The sequence below is a fragment of the Cryptomeria japonica genome, chromosome 3 (genome assembly GCF_030272615.1).
Source record: "Cryptomeria japonica chromosome 3, Sugi_1.0, whole genome shotgun sequence".
Classification (NCBI taxonomy): Eukaryota; Viridiplantae; Streptophyta; class Pinopsida; order Cupressales; family Cupressaceae; genus Cryptomeria; species Cryptomeria japonica.
Window position 1 is genome coordinate 810,933,891 of NC_081407.1, and position 16,206 is coordinate 810,950,096.

The 16,206-nt window shown below is 33.3% G+C and overlaps 1 pseudogene; it reads right to left on the minus strand.

Moving 5' to 3' along the window:
* Positions 1 to 438: 438 nt before the first annotated feature.
* Positions 439 to 5,953, minus strand: LOC131054362 (MLO-like protein 6; annotated as a pseudogene).
* Positions 5,954 to 16,206: the final 10,253 nt, after the last annotated feature.

Sequence of the window (16,206 nt, forward strand, 5' to 3'; positions counted from 1 at the left end):
AATATTTTTGTTCTTTTATGTTTTATATGTGTATGCATGATGCAAATGTGAATGTATGTAATGCAGATGAATATGATAATGCAAATGTAAATTGTGCTAACAGGTGTTGTGTGCAAGATGTGATGCAGTTGTGATATCTATATGTATGTATGAAATGCTTATATGTGGTAATGCAGGTGCAACTACATGAAATGCAAATGTTTTTGATGTGTCATTATACTCAGTCATGTGATAGCAGGCTACGCGGACTCGAGAAGGACAATGGAAGTCAATCAAGAAAGGGGGATGGAAGATAGAAGATATGAAAGTGAAAGAGCTTCTTGTGCGTTATCATCATTGAGCTTTATTATGGCAAGTAGATTATGACAATCGAGGCATATGTTCGACCCAGAAAGTCATTGTACTTGTTTGCATGGAGATAAGACAGTCACAAACAAGGAATGCCCCAGTTCATACTAGACTCATAGTGTCCTCATATCCTTGGACAAGTCATAACATTACTAAGAGACAATCCACAGACAACAAAAGAAAAATAGGTGATGATACCCCATCCTCGCCTTTCTAGTCAAAGACATCTTGGAGATAGAATCTCTAGTCAGAGACATCCTGAAAAAGCTAAAAGACATGTCACTAAAAAGACAAAATCAAAAGAAAACCAAGACTCGACACCAATATCCACTGTAGTCCTCAAATTTAGTGTATCTTGTCACTTGTATAAGTCTTATTTGATTGTGGTCACAATGTTTACTTTCACAAAAAGGATAGATCACACTGAACCATAATGTTGCCTGAGTCTATTGAAAGATTCGATTTGTCTGAGTTTGTAACAGCTTCTGGTGTTCTATGCAATCATGGGGTGGTTGGTTTGAGCTACTGAGCAAAGCTGAAAGCTGAACTTTTTACTTCAACCTCTTGTGTGTTTAGATCTTCCTCTTCCTTGTTGGGTTGATGCCATGAAGCTCCTTTCTTCACCTCTAAAGCAGTATTTTCCCGATGTCCTTCAAAATGTTTCTTACTAGCAGTAGACTTCTGGCCAGAGCGACAGGAAGGCTGAGTATTGATGCCAATCTCTGAAAGTTCACATTGAGACAGATCTTCTGTACTTTTGTATCTGCGAAGTAGACGCATTGGAGAAGATCCCTCCACTGGAGTAGTTTGTCCGCTTGATAGATCATCTGATATCCTTTTGTTCCGTCTAACGTTTCTCTTAGCACCTTTGTGCCATCTTTTCAAAGACTCCGCTATTCTTTCATCAAATATGTTGGTTTTCATGTTTGAACCCATCTGCAAAGCATATTCCAAGTCCACAAGTTTAAGTGGCATGTCAAAAAGAATATTTATGAGTTTGATAACAATATGGATTCAATTTGGTGTGAACATACCTGTGTGACAAGAGCGTAGAGAGGGAGAGTTACATAGCTGCATAAGATCTGTACAACAATCCTAAGAAAAAATAGAAAAATAAAGCATGGTAAGCATGTATATAAACAAATTGAGAAGAGCTTAAACAGACGATACGTTGTGATCAATACACTAATTACTCTCTTCAAACATATTGTTGGAAATAATCTCATATTGTCAACTAGAGGTGAGTTAGTAAGAGAGGTCTAGTCTTGAATTCTATATATTAAGTAATATATTAAGTCTAAAGGATGTTATTCAATTCTGAGTGTTTAACACTTTTAAGTCTAGAAGTGTATTCTTAGTGTGACAACATACATTAAGCAACATATTAAGCCTAGAAAATGTCAGTCAACTCTGAATATTTAACATTTTTAAGTCTAAAAGTATAAGCTTAGTGTGTGTGATTTAAGCCGTTCCTACGACAGTGTTCGATTTAAACAATATGTATAAAGTTTTTATTTGTTTAACAGATTCATTTTAAATCATATTAATAGTTCTATCAATAAAAAATAATGTGATTTCAGAAGAACTACTAAACAAATTAAAACATAAAATGTATTGTTTAAATTCGTCTGTAAAATAGATTAAAAAAACAAAACTTACCCCACACTTATTCTACTTATGATGCCTCCTCTCTTGTGATGGAAGCAAGATTTTAAGCCAAACTCATACTGCATCAAAGTCGTGCACATAATATATCAGAATATCAATGGAAAACATAAAACAAGAGAGACTAGAAAGAGTGCAGGCTAAGAAGGCTTTACCCATGCCCAAAAGAAAAATGCAAACTGGAGAGCATTCTGCAAAACAAATGTCAGCAATTTTAGGGAATGTAGATATTGCAATCTGTGTAAGATAAACGGAAAGTGTTGTAAAGAGTATGGTAATGCCACCTGAAAGAGAGTGAAGTGAATGAGATAGAGAATCCAGCGAGGACGACTGAACCAAAATAGTTGGTCGTTGGGTTCTACCACTGGAGGACCTTGTACAACAGCATTTCTGTCCTGAATTTGTAAGGCCATTGTGGATACTATGACTTGGAGCTTTGTTCCCACAATTACAAGTAACTGCAAAGTGGAAAATTTCAAAGTAATAATCATCACATACCTATTTGATAATATGGGAGGTGGGTTTAAGTGGACGGGTCATTTGATTCTCATGGTAGAAAATAAGATACAAACTCCTTCGAGAATACCTTTGTGCTGGATGATGTACTGAACAAAATAATTTGCAGCCAAGAAGTGCTAAAAGCATGTCCTCAATGTGCAACAGATAGTTCCCAACATTTACCAATAATTTAAAAAAAAGAAGCAAATTCAAGCAATGCTATGTAAGGAGTATTTTGTGGCCTTACAATCAATGGGACGAATGCCAGCCATAAATATATCAACCATCCTGCATAAATTATCCTTGTGTTGATTAATAGTCTCAATGAAACTCTTTAGATTGAATTCAGATTGTCTTTTGTATCAAATTTGAGCCTGGTTTCAGTGTGAGAAGAAATAAAAACTCTATTTATTTTCTAATTTCTCTATAAGATATTTTCATACTTATTCTAAAGAATTAATAGATATTTTCTTATAGTGATTATAAGAATGATTACACTTAAAAACGCTTCGTAACTTGCAAAGTTTAATTAAATTTAGATAGACTTACCATGCCCGTTGAGAAATATAAATAAGACAGCTAAAAACCATAGAGGAGGACTGCATGCAGTGTCATATACATCATTCATGTAATCAGTTGGTGGAAGATACACAAACCATCATTCATGTAATTAATTAAAAAAAAAACTTCAGAATAACTTGTTAACAGTACCTGATGGAGACGATAACATTGAAGTCATCTTCGAGTGATCTCTTTATATATTTTTGGAAGTCAAATCTGCTGTGTGGAGCAAAGTGGGCCTGCCATAAATTGAAGTTGAAAGTTCCATTGTTAGTTGAAAACCTTTTTTGACCGTCTGCCCATGCATACATAATATATTGAAATAGTGTTAAGCCTTACAAGTATACAAACGGTGTAAGCCTTACGAGTATAAAGCCATGGCGAAGTGTGAGGTAATCAACCTTGGGCACAGACCTCACGAATTGTCTGAAAAAACATACCTGACCATCCATAATAGAAAGTTCACGATATTATTAATTTAATATAAAGAGAGAGAGAACTATTTTTAATCATAAAACAATTAATATCTTAAAATATACAATTTTTTCTTTGAGAAGAAATTACAATCCAGAGGAAAATTGGATTTCGGGACCAAAAGCTCATATGCCTTCTTCCAAAAGTTGTGTCTCGAGTAATTCTGAACTTGGCAGGATCTGCATCATCACAAAATTTTGCTCTTGCATTCTAATTCCATAAGAAAATATGTGGAAAATTTGAAGGCTCCCTAGAAACTGTAAAAAAGAAACATGTCTACTAACCATTTGAAAATTCGTAATCCCAAGTTTTAGTCTCTTGCTCCCATGTTTTCCATTTATTCATCTGACCACATCAAAAACAATTAAATTAAATTTGAGCCGCTGCAGTTGGATGTCTAGGAGGTTGAGATGACTGAGGTTATATATGAGAAATTGATATACCTCGTGAACTTCTATCTTATTAATTCCAACATCCCTTCTTAAGTCATATTATAGATGTTTGAGATTTCTAATTTGACTTTGATATCATATGTTGAACTACAATTCATATGAATAAATTAAGAATCTAAGACCTTCCATTTGATACTAGAATTATTATTGACCCCTGTTTCACCACTATATCATTCAGATGAATGTGACTTATTTCTAATACTATCACATAAGTCTAGTGATCGAAAATATGAAAAATTGCTCGATGTAAATCTCTTTTAAGTCCAATAATAATGTTCAATGCTTTTCTTAGTGGTTTCTGCTTTGGTTTCAGTGTCTGCTAATTGTATGATTTTGTTTTTTTTTGTTTGTGTTCCGCTGTTTGGTTGATGGCTTCTTTGCCACAATTTTGTGTCAGCTTAGGTTTTGTTTGTATGTATTGTCCTCTGGAATGCATCTATGCCTGTTTTAACCACATATGGGTTGCAGAAGCAAATTCTCACTATATATTTTCTTAGATTTTTCAGTTATAAAGATTTAGAAGCACACAACTTCAATAAAAATATATACATACTACACAAAAATATCCAGAAAAAGAATTTTACATCTGACTGTAAATCTCTAAAATTATAGAGAGGTTTAGATGCCCATACTTTTGCCTGTCCAAGGGCCATGGTCATAATGCAGGATAAAACGTGAAAGACCGCCAATGCAAAGATGAATATATGTAGTTGGTGGAGACCCTCTTGGGAGATAAGAGGCACCTTTCCCTACAAACCCAGCAAAGGGCACGCAAAGAAAGTCTGAGTTAATCAGAGGGACAAGTAGTTGAGGCTAATTGTAATTTTGCTAATATTTTACTTTTGTTGTGGAAAGACGGTTATGTGAGAATGGAATGGCTTAAATTACATACATTAAGCTCACATTTCTAGGTTTAAAAGTGTCAAACACTCAGAATTGACTGACATTTTTTAGGCTTAATATATTACTTAAGGTGTGTGGTCACACAAAGAATACACTTCTAAGTTTAAAAGTGTTAAACACTCAGACTTGACTAACATTCTCTAGACTTAATATATTGCTTTAATGTGTGAAGTTTAAGACTGACCAAAGAGAATTAGTAAATGTGCTTACTTTTTTGGCACAGTGGCCAGATTGATCCAGCCTCTAGTATATGCCTCATGAACATTTTTGAATGCATGAGCTTTCTGTGGTTTCTTACTGATACAAACTTTACTTTTGTATGCTCTGCTGAGGTCTCCTCTTTAGAACAGGGAAGTAATGTGTCTCCTAAGCTTTTGGATATACAGATCTCTGAAATCGGCCTCTGCCCAATTGTAAGCAGCAGAGATATGAACCCCATCACCATCAGTTCTGCATTCATATCATCACAAATATAATCCGGAGGGATTGTTAGACATGAATTTGAAATAGTTTAATAAATCCAACCAAAAAGTAAGTAAATTGAATAATTACCTGCTTTAATATTTTTGAGTGCCCTACTCAAGGCTTTCTTGTGATGTTTTTCAAGCCACTGCAATAAAACAGTCTCTGCAATTTAGCTTACCCAATCACAATCATTTCAATTTGAACAGATTAAAATCGTCAACTCTACGTTCTGTTGATGGGTATTTTTAAACATCAAATATTTTTTTGATATTTCGATGTTTAACCTCATGGCAGCCATGGATTTTGATGCTTTCTCGGCACTTCTCAATTCTAAACTATATTTTACAATTTTAAAATTATACATCCAAAAAAACAAAAGAATAAAAAAATGAAAACTAAAATTTAAAATTATAGTTACCTTGGCAATCAAATTTATGAATTGTTCTAATGCTATAGAAATGAGAACAAAACCCAAGCAAACAATTGCAACAGCCCAAGTTGGTGTTTGTTCTAATGATCGAGGCTCTGCCTCGCCACCTCCTCCAGCCATTATTCCTCTTTATTTCTACGTATGGACTGAATCTTTTATCCCCTCGTTCTAATGAAAGAAGTTTTAACTTGAGTTCTTCAACCCTGTATATATAATCTGATGTATAAGTGAAAATTTTCAATATTAAATTTGTTTTGAACATGAATTTTCTAATTTAAAAGCATTCTATAATCAAAGAATGCGGCACTGACAATTACGAATTTTTGACTTTAGTAGTACTATTCTGTACAAAGTTGTTCTTTACACGCACTTGAGTTTGCTAGTATTCTAAATGAAATTCACTTCAAGATATCCTTCTCCAGACGGTACCTTAAACCATCGTCTATAAATAGAATTCAATATAGATCTTTACAATGGATTGAAAGTAGTCCAAAAAATAGAAACGACATAGATGATGAAAAAACGTGTGCAGAATGCAGCAGAGTACACAAAATCACGGTTGAACATTATATAGTCGTTGCAATCAATTTCTTTGTGTACAACTGGATGAATATATGCTACCATAATAGACCATTATAGACAGCTGCAAGAAGAACATAAGCTGAAAGTTGGCATCATTTTCTTTTATCTTGAAAATGGGGTTAACAATGAAAATGAGACGGTATCAATAAAAGAGACATGTCATTTTGCAAACGCTGGTAAAACCATTGAATTGTCATGTCTATTATTTGATTTAGGGTTTTGAAACTCCTTCAAAAGACGTGTGCAAATAGGGGCCTTATGTTGCCATTGAAAATGAATAAATATTGCGTCTGCTAAATGTTTTCATATTGTTTTGGCCTATGATTTCATATTGTTTTCATCATAGAATGCACAGTTTGCCAGAATATTGAAATTCATTTGCAACTATTAATAAAAAAGGTTGAATTTAAAAGGACGGAGAAAAAATCAATTTTCAAACCTTGTCAGTATACTAAAAATTATTCATTTGTACATGGATTTAATCAAATATTTTATGGAAGTTTTTGATGAAGTTGTAGAAAAACGTATATTTAATCTCACATTGAAATGAATACACGATTAAAAATCCTTTTGGTCAAACTTAAGATCAAGAATTTTACTAAAAGATCCCAAGACTCCAGCCTATAAAGTTCCACCCTATCCTTTTTTCTTTGAAATAACTATCTTCTATGTTATTAATCAAAACCCACGGAAATGAAGTCATATGTTGTGGTTAAACTAGTTAGATGTTGTAGTTGAAACTATTTTGAGGAAAATGAAGATGTTGTAGTTGAACTAGTTAGAATTTGTGATTGAAACTATTTTCATAGTTGAACTAGTTAGGTTAGGGTTTATGTGTGTTAGGATTATCTTCATGTAGACAAATTGGAAAATCTAAATTACCGTAATGGTGTATCTATTTATTGAAATGAATTCTATATACATTTTTTATTTGATAAAGAAGAGAATATTTCTTTACAATATTCTAATTCTTCTTTGCAATCATCCAAAGAACAAGGGCAAGTTTATGATACAACATAACAAAATTCATTAGAAAAGTTAAATGACCTTCCAAAAAAAATTTAATTTTTAATTCATTATTTCATTATGACTCCACAGGAGGTTGGGAAATCTTATCCTTACAAGAGAATATTTTTCATATAAGTCTTAGTCCAAGTTTTTTTTAAATATCTATAAATGTTTCTCATTTTAATTACACTCTGAGTTTTTCTCTTAATATCTATAAAGTGTAAGTGTGTTTGTTTTGATTTTTTAATGTCAATGAATATTATAATAGCAATGAATATTATAATAGCAATCTAATAAAAAAAATGTGTTTTCCTTTCAAGCTCATCTTCTTATTTTCTTATTCATTACAATCTAGCAAAAGAAAGCATTTGACTTTAGATGCCTATGATTTTTCTCATACTAATTTTTCACAATTATATTATTATTATGTAAATATGCTTTTCTACTATTTTTTTTTTGTCAAATGTAATGCTATTTTTGCAAGATTGATACCCTAATTATTCACACTTTCTCAAATAAATAGATTTGGTTATCTATGTATGGTTGCAACTAATTATATTGTAAGTCAATTTAAGATTTTACTATTCATTAAGTCTAAACAAAAGCAGCGAAATATACTCCATATTTGTTTTGACTTTTAAATTCAACTATACAAAAATAATTTTTATGCTCTTTCACAATTCCAATTATTAGTTTTTAAGAGTTAATAATGGTAATGTAATTATTTTAGTTTTTCATTTTATGAATTTTACATATTTATAAACTTATAATAATTCAATGCATAATATATTCTCTTAAATTTTGATGTATAAATAGCATCATAGCAACAACAAGCCTGATTTTTCATAGTTCATGGTGGTGATGATATTACTTTTGAATTCTAACTATGCAAGATTTTTTTAGAGATGTTCTTGAATTTACATAGGCCATTGAATCCATTTAAAAGACAAATTATTGTAATATTAGTACACCCTACTTTGAAAAAAATTGACAGCTAGTGAACTCATATTTTAATGAACCTTGAAAAAAATTAATTACACTAAATTTGCAAACACAAAATCTACCAGCTTCATAGATAAAAAAATTTCTTTCACTTCTTACTTTCCTCTCCATTTAGAAAAATAGTACCTTCTAATTTGCATCATTAATTCTTTTTTTTTTGCTAATTGTGAACAAATAGCTATTTCTTGTTAAGACAAGTTGTAGAGAGATTTGAATGCTTATCATTTTGGTTGCAAATTTGTATATTTAACATCATGATTATCTATCTACTTTATCTATTTTGTGATTTGATTTTATATGCAAACAAATTTAAAGAAAGTATCTTTTTTAGAGGGAAATGAGTAGAGTGAAACTTATGTGTAGAAAGCAAAACAAAAAAAGTTGCTTGAATGAAAATTCTTGGAACAAGTACTCTCAAAACTTGTCAATTGTAAACAAATTATTTTTATTAAAAATTAGAAGTAAAATCATGCAAAAAAAACTTATAATCTATAATATCTTTGACTTTTATAATTAGGTTAAAGCTATCATTACTTTAGAAAGAGACATGCAACGAATAATAACTAGTACCACTATATTGCCAAAGGTGATCGCATGTGTTCTATTTAGAGAATAAATTATTAAATATAAGATAAGTTCTTCCAAACTTCAAAGTTTTAACTCTCTTTAGCAAAAATATTCCTTTCCCGTGCAAAAATCAATTACATAATCATTTAAAATACTTAAAAAAACACATGAGGTAATTGACATAGTTTTTATGGTTTTGATAGTCAAATTAATATTGACAACTTCCTATTCCAATATGAAGTCCTTCCTAGAATCCCTCATGATTCCATACACAATTTAAGGTGGATTTCATTGAATTAAAACTTTTTTTAGTTAGGTTAGGGTTATCCTCATGCAATTTAATAATATAAAAATTTGATAATAAAATAATATATTAATGTAATAATAAAAATAATATAATAACAAGTCTGTGACGAGATGTGTGTAATGTATGGGTCATTACCCTAGGCACCAAGGGATACCCTTGGCATAAAAAAATAATAATTTAATATTTAGAATAAAATATTCTAGTTATTATATACATAAACCCTAATTTTGAAATGAGGGAGGTGAACAGAGGAGCGAGAATGAGGGTTTCTGCAAGGTATGATGAAGGAGATGGTGATGTGGGAGAACGTAGATGATGATGATGATGCGAACAATGGCAAAGCTCTAGATGATAGCTATCTTGTGTTCATGTTTTCTTTCGTGGATCTCGTGGTCCTATTTTGGACCCATGGTGTGGGAGGCCCCCTACTTTGGGGTTTATGTTGTTATGGTGCCCTTCTTTTGGTTTTGTTGCAACGGTTTTGACTCCTTCTCATCTTCGATCTCGGTGTTGGTCCTAATGTGTGTTGTGTGGATGGAGTTGTTTGTTTCTTCCCTACTATTTAGGGGCTTGCTTTACATTCTATTCAAGCGATTGATAGTAGGGATTTCTTCAATGAGGCTACTTTGGGGCAGTTTGGGATGAAAACTTTGTTCTTATGTGGTGGGTGGGAGCTCTTATTCATGCACAGTGCTTACCTAGCTTTCCTTCTTCCAGTTGTTGGGTGTTCTTTCTTTGACCACCTGTGTGGTTTGGAGTTCTATAGCTTAGCCTTTTCAGTGGTTGTGGGGTCTATCTTTTTCCCCTATTCTTGTGAGGGCTTCCCTTCTTGGGGTTGTGCTGGCCCTTCTTTCTATTTGTGGTCATAGGGTCTCTTTGTTTCTAGGGTCATTCTTGTGTATGTTGTTGCCCTAGTGGTTGAGGGTTTTTGTTGATTTACCCCTATTCCCTCTTCAATTGTTTCCCTTGGAGTTGAAGTTGAATATTTTCTTGAGGTGGGGCATTTTTTGTTGCCACAGTCAGGGGTTGGCTCATTGTACAGTCTTCTTCCTCTTCTATTGGTCCTATAGAGGTGATGGTTGTCCCTATGGAGGTGATGATATATCGTGGGGAAGAGGTTGGAAGTGGTGCATTGGTGGTTGGTTTCTATTTTGGATGCTCAGTTTTGGAGAAGGGCTGGATGTATTTCCTATTTTTCATGGTTTCCTCCTCTACTGTTTCTATTGAGGTGGAGAGGAGTTCTTTTGAACAGGTGAATTCCTGCTCTTTGGATGCCTTCATTGCTTGGTGTAGGATATTTGTGGGTTTCATGGTTAAATCCTTTCTAATAAGGTTATGGGAACCTTTCTAAAACCCATGTTTCAAGTTAAGGGAGCCTTGTAAAACCCTTATCTCTTGTGTTGACGTATTTTTTCTAATGGATTAGGCTTGTTGGGTGGGTTTGCCTATTCTTAGTTGCTTTGCTAATGGTTGATTGACGACGGGATACTGTTAATCTTTAATTATATCTTTTTGCAGTGTTCTACTTGTGGGTTTTGGAATTCTATTTATTCTAGATGGTTTTGGGTTCCTTGAAAACCTCTTGTAAGGGGTTTCAAGTCCTCTCAAAACCTGTTTGACCCTTAATAAAAATAATATTTAGTTATCATAATATTTAAATTATTTATTTTAGTTAGGTTAGGGTTATCCTCATGTAATTTAATACTTTGTCACTTATAAATGTAATAGAATTAGATAATATTACAATATACCTTATTATTTCTAATACAAAAAATTAAAATCAAATTACATACCTATAACTTTAACCTACAATATATATAATTCTAAGTTACAATTAAAATTAAAATCACATTGATAATCTCTATTTCTAAATTATATTACTTCAACGTTATGATTTCACTTTCATAAAGCTTTACTAATAGACTAATAATCAACTAACTCAAACAACCATTCTTATTAACATTAAAAAGATAATAATAGTTAAGAAATATATAATCTTAGAGACTTATCTTATTACATTTATTACTTCTATTACAATATCAAAACAACAAGTACTCACCATTACATAGCACTTGTTTTTAAAGGTTTGGAAATCCATGAAAAACTTCAAATTGATTGATTTAGTCTCTCTTTTTTTTCATGCACTATATCCAATTTCTACTTCATCATTATAAGGCTTCTAAAAGTCCATAATATATTTTGCTTACAAGTTGAATTGTAGAGATTTAATGTTTAGGTACAACTTGTGTATTAAAGTATGGGTTTGGTTTTTAAAACCTAATGATAGATCTTGCAAAGAAGGTAAATTTACGTATTATATAGATTAATTACCAAATACATTCTTATGTAAATCCATTTCATCTAATGAAACTAACAAAAACCAGCAACCTTAAATAAATCTGAAAATTTCAAAAACTTTATAATTGTGCATATATTAAGTTAATGAAAAGTAAATAAAGAATGAGCCCTACAATTGTTGTTTGTGGGTGAAAATATGAATGATGTATAATGTATATAAATTTTCAACTATGATATTGTAAATAATTACCAAATTGTAATGAGCCAAGGTTCTTTCAAGTCAATCATCTAACAACTAGTAAGAATTGAACTCATTAGTGAAAAATTAACAAGTGAAAGTGAATAAGAATGAATTATATACATGTATTATTTGTTAACATAATTTTATGTCTGTAATCTATATTTATTTCATGTTAGTAATTTATATTATGTATAAGTGGTGCATCACCCATGTATTGTTGTTGTGTACATTTAATGTTACTGTTGGTGTAATTTATGTCTTATGTAATTACACTTTACTTAAGTTGAATTAGGATAATGCATTTCATAGTAGTTTGCATATGAGACACTTAGGGAATTGCATATCTAGGGAACATGGATGTAGGAGAAATTACACCTTTGATAGTGTTATCTTGTTATCACATTTTCATATATAGTTATAGTGGAATGATAATTCCACCTTCAGTGGGTGATCCACCTTTAGTGAAATTATCTATTATTTCTTTTACCTACCCTTGTATGTCATTCGGCCACATGTCATGATTGTGTGCTCTCATTTCCCTATGGCCTCACTTTTATAAGAAGGCTCATGTACATTATATAGTTGATTGATTTTTGCATCTTGATGAGAATAAAGTTTGTTCAGATTGTCTATCTCATTCTCTCTTACTTTGTCCTATTCATTGGCCTCTATATCTTGGGTTGCTATAGGCAAATTATTACATGGTGTTAGAGCCATTTGGGTGCCATTGCATAGTTATCTTGGAGAGGTCTTGGTGCATTTGTAGATTTACACATTTTCAGATCCGAGGAGTAGCAAGTTTGGAGCATCCTACATTGAATTTGAGCCCACCATTGCATCCGAGAGGTTGTTTCCGTAAATTTTGACTATAAATTTGCCTATATTGAGCAAAAGTTGTTTTTAAGGCAAACAAAATTTAGTAGGTTGAGCCGTACTGCTCGACCTACCTGCGACGGTATGGATTTGTTTCTTTTAAATTTTTTTTTTTTTTTTTGAGAATATTTATTTATCAAATTCTTTATTTATATTCACAATTTTTTTATTTATTTAAAAAGTTATGTTATTTTATAAATTAAAAAAAATAAATTAGGGGGTTCGACGTTAAGAATCCCCCACCCCCGTTCCTAGCTATTGCTTTTTGCAAGGACAATACTAGACAACTCCCATGCTTCCCATACTCCCTCAACGCTCGTTTGTCGACGTCATCCTTCTGTCGGCCTCCATTATGTGTTCTCACCAGTGCATATACCCATTGACTCCCAACAAGCTTTATTCCGGCTCTGTCTTTGGCGGGACCGGCAGACAGTGGCACCACCTATACGGTCTCTACCCCTCTACTACCACTTATCCTCCAACTAGCACATCAACTCCTCCGACCATTGCTGGCTCTCCACCGGCACCACCCCGCAGTTAAACACCGTTGACGGCTCCACACCGTGTCATGTGGCGCAAACTGATTTTCTCACATAGTCAACAGGTCGTCCATGAAACATACATTGATTTTCTCGCCTCTGCACACATGTCAGCATCTCATTCATCAGATCTGCCAAATCAGCATCTAGTCGGTGCCAACTTAATAGTATGAATCCAATTACAACTTGACACATCATCCTACCGTATCGCCACGTGGCACACTCAACACCACATCACCCTAACATGTCAAGTCTATACACCCAGTCAACCTACCACATCACCCTAACATGTCAAATCTATACACCCAGTCAACCTACCACATCACCATTTGACCTGAATAGTCAACATGCCACGTGACTTGTCTAGTCAACGTGACACATCATCGGACTGTACATCCAGTCAGCAAGAAGCGTCATATCCATACAGTTTCCAGCCAACAGTCCATACCACCATGTGGTAACCCAATCACCTGCCATGTCAACACGTCCATATGTAATGCCCCGCCAGGAAACCCCGAAGGGATAAGCCAAAATTACAAGAATAGAGTGCAAATTTTTTATTTTTTTTAAATTACAACACATAAGATGCAACAAGATATAAAAGATTCAGATTACATAGCGGAAGACATCAACTAACACCTAAAGAGTTTCCCAACGAGATTACTTAAATTTCACAATTCACTTAACTCACGCAATTAATCCAAAAGCTGAATATCTTAATAACGAGATAATTCTTAATCAGGATAATTTCTTTCAAAGGACTGAAATGTAAATCACAAGCAAGGACTCATCATTAAGATCCATTCATAATCTTCATTCAAGCTTTTCATTTAAAATTACAAACCATACATCTAACATTCTAATATACTAGGATTTCATCATAACATAAGAGATCTTTCCAAGCATATTTAAATTCCTTAACAACAACTGAGTCTAATTCATTACTCTAAGTTACATTCTTTCATATTCCAACTCATTGCATTTTAAAGGACGATCACACATGCATCTACGATAAATCTCATCTAAACTACTTATGCATTCGATCAACATGGCATTCAAGAAAAAACTGAAAAATAAGCATTTATGGTTAATTCCAATTATCCACTTAACCATTCTAACATAAGTTAATCATACATGATAAAGCTGAATAAAGGAAACATAAGAGAATACATCACATAACACCATAATGATCTCGGAGTTCACCCCTAAAGGGCTACATCTTCGGGTCTGCTCAACTGCAAGACCCCTCTAATAAATAATAAGGTTAAGAATACAAGAGGTTACACCAATTACAATCCAGCCATCTAGGCGATACATAAACAATATACAAACGACCGCATCGGTCAATTAATACATAAACGATCCTTGAAAAGAACAGGATCCAGCTGAACATAATCAAAGCTAAAACAAGAGGTCCATGAGAGCATCCATAAAACTGAGCCATCACCACCCAAGGTCTAACATGAAACCGACACTCACAAGGGCAGAGACAAAGGACGACTCACAAAGGTACTCCTAACAGGACAAAACGACAACACACTAGCGAACGTAGGGACAAGTGTCATCACACAACCTGGTATGGATACCATGGCAAGTCTTCATAGGTCCCGGCCCCACACACTGGGTCACCCTGGCAACCTAATCCGGCTTCCGGCCCATCCAAGCCTCATGTGGACCCACACATCCTCTCGTGAAGACAAGGATGGTGGTTTGCCATTTCAGGCCTTCTCACAGCATGTCGAGTCTATGATAGCACTCGTCCCATGTGTGAGGCACATTTATCTTATTTAGAGATTACATTCTAATCTACTTTTAGGTTATCACTTATTAGACTCACTTTCGACGGGTTATCCAGCAGCCACTTTGGGCGCAGCCCCCAATCGAAAGCCACTTTCCCATACGACACTAGACTATACTCAGACGAACTCAAACCAAGGAATACACATGGTCAGACGAACGGAGAACAAGAAGAGAGAAACAATCATCTTGTCAAACACGACTCAAAGATGAACACTTACTGATGGTACTCTAACTAGAGACCTGATCAACAACGGTCAACCACAATCATCATTCGACTCACACACAAGGAGGATATGACCAAAACGACACTACCACAATACAATAGTCAACTCGGAATCGAGGACTAAAACAGGTACCCCAAGTCAATCCATACGACAGGGTCCTATCAAACAAAGCACTCTTGCCATTTCATAATTAAAAGCGAACACAACAATAAAACTCGCAAGGCAATAATCAGAAAGGCATTATCTTCTCAAATTGATTTAATCATTACAAGACGATCAAGTTCTCTACAAGATCTATAACAGATTACAGTTATCTACCTCAACTAGGAATAAGTTGGTCTTGGTTTTCTAACTCTTGAAGGTTCAAGGCATCGAACAGACATATAAAGCCATAAAGAGTTTTTAAACCAATTTCATATTAATAAAATTCAGACAACCATCAATCAACTAAAATAAGATATTTAATCTCCAACAAACATCATTAACATACTGGTTCAAACTCAATCTCTACAGATTCATAATTTCAATCCTAGATGCATAATACGGATCACGGAATATAAAAATATAGAAAGAGAATCTAAATGGAGATAATCATTTCCAAGCATATCGTTTCAATTTCTACGATAAATATTTCGCTTACTTTTCAATTGCAAAAATTCACGGTTGTAGAACTTAATTAGAAAGGGTACAAAAGTCGTGAAATGAAATTGGATAATCACTAACTTATAAATTCCATTATAGAATTAATTAATATCCAAATTTACATTTAGCAAGATATTGCCTCTTAATCATAACTAAGAGCAATTTAAACTTAGCATTAAAATTAACTTTCATTAACATGATATTAAATCATATGCATTTTTTTTTTAGTGATAAAAAAAAACACATAAAAAAAACTATTTTAAAAACTTGCTTTAAACAAAAAAAAAAACGCATTCAAAAAAAACAGGGAAGGCGAGGCGGTCGTGC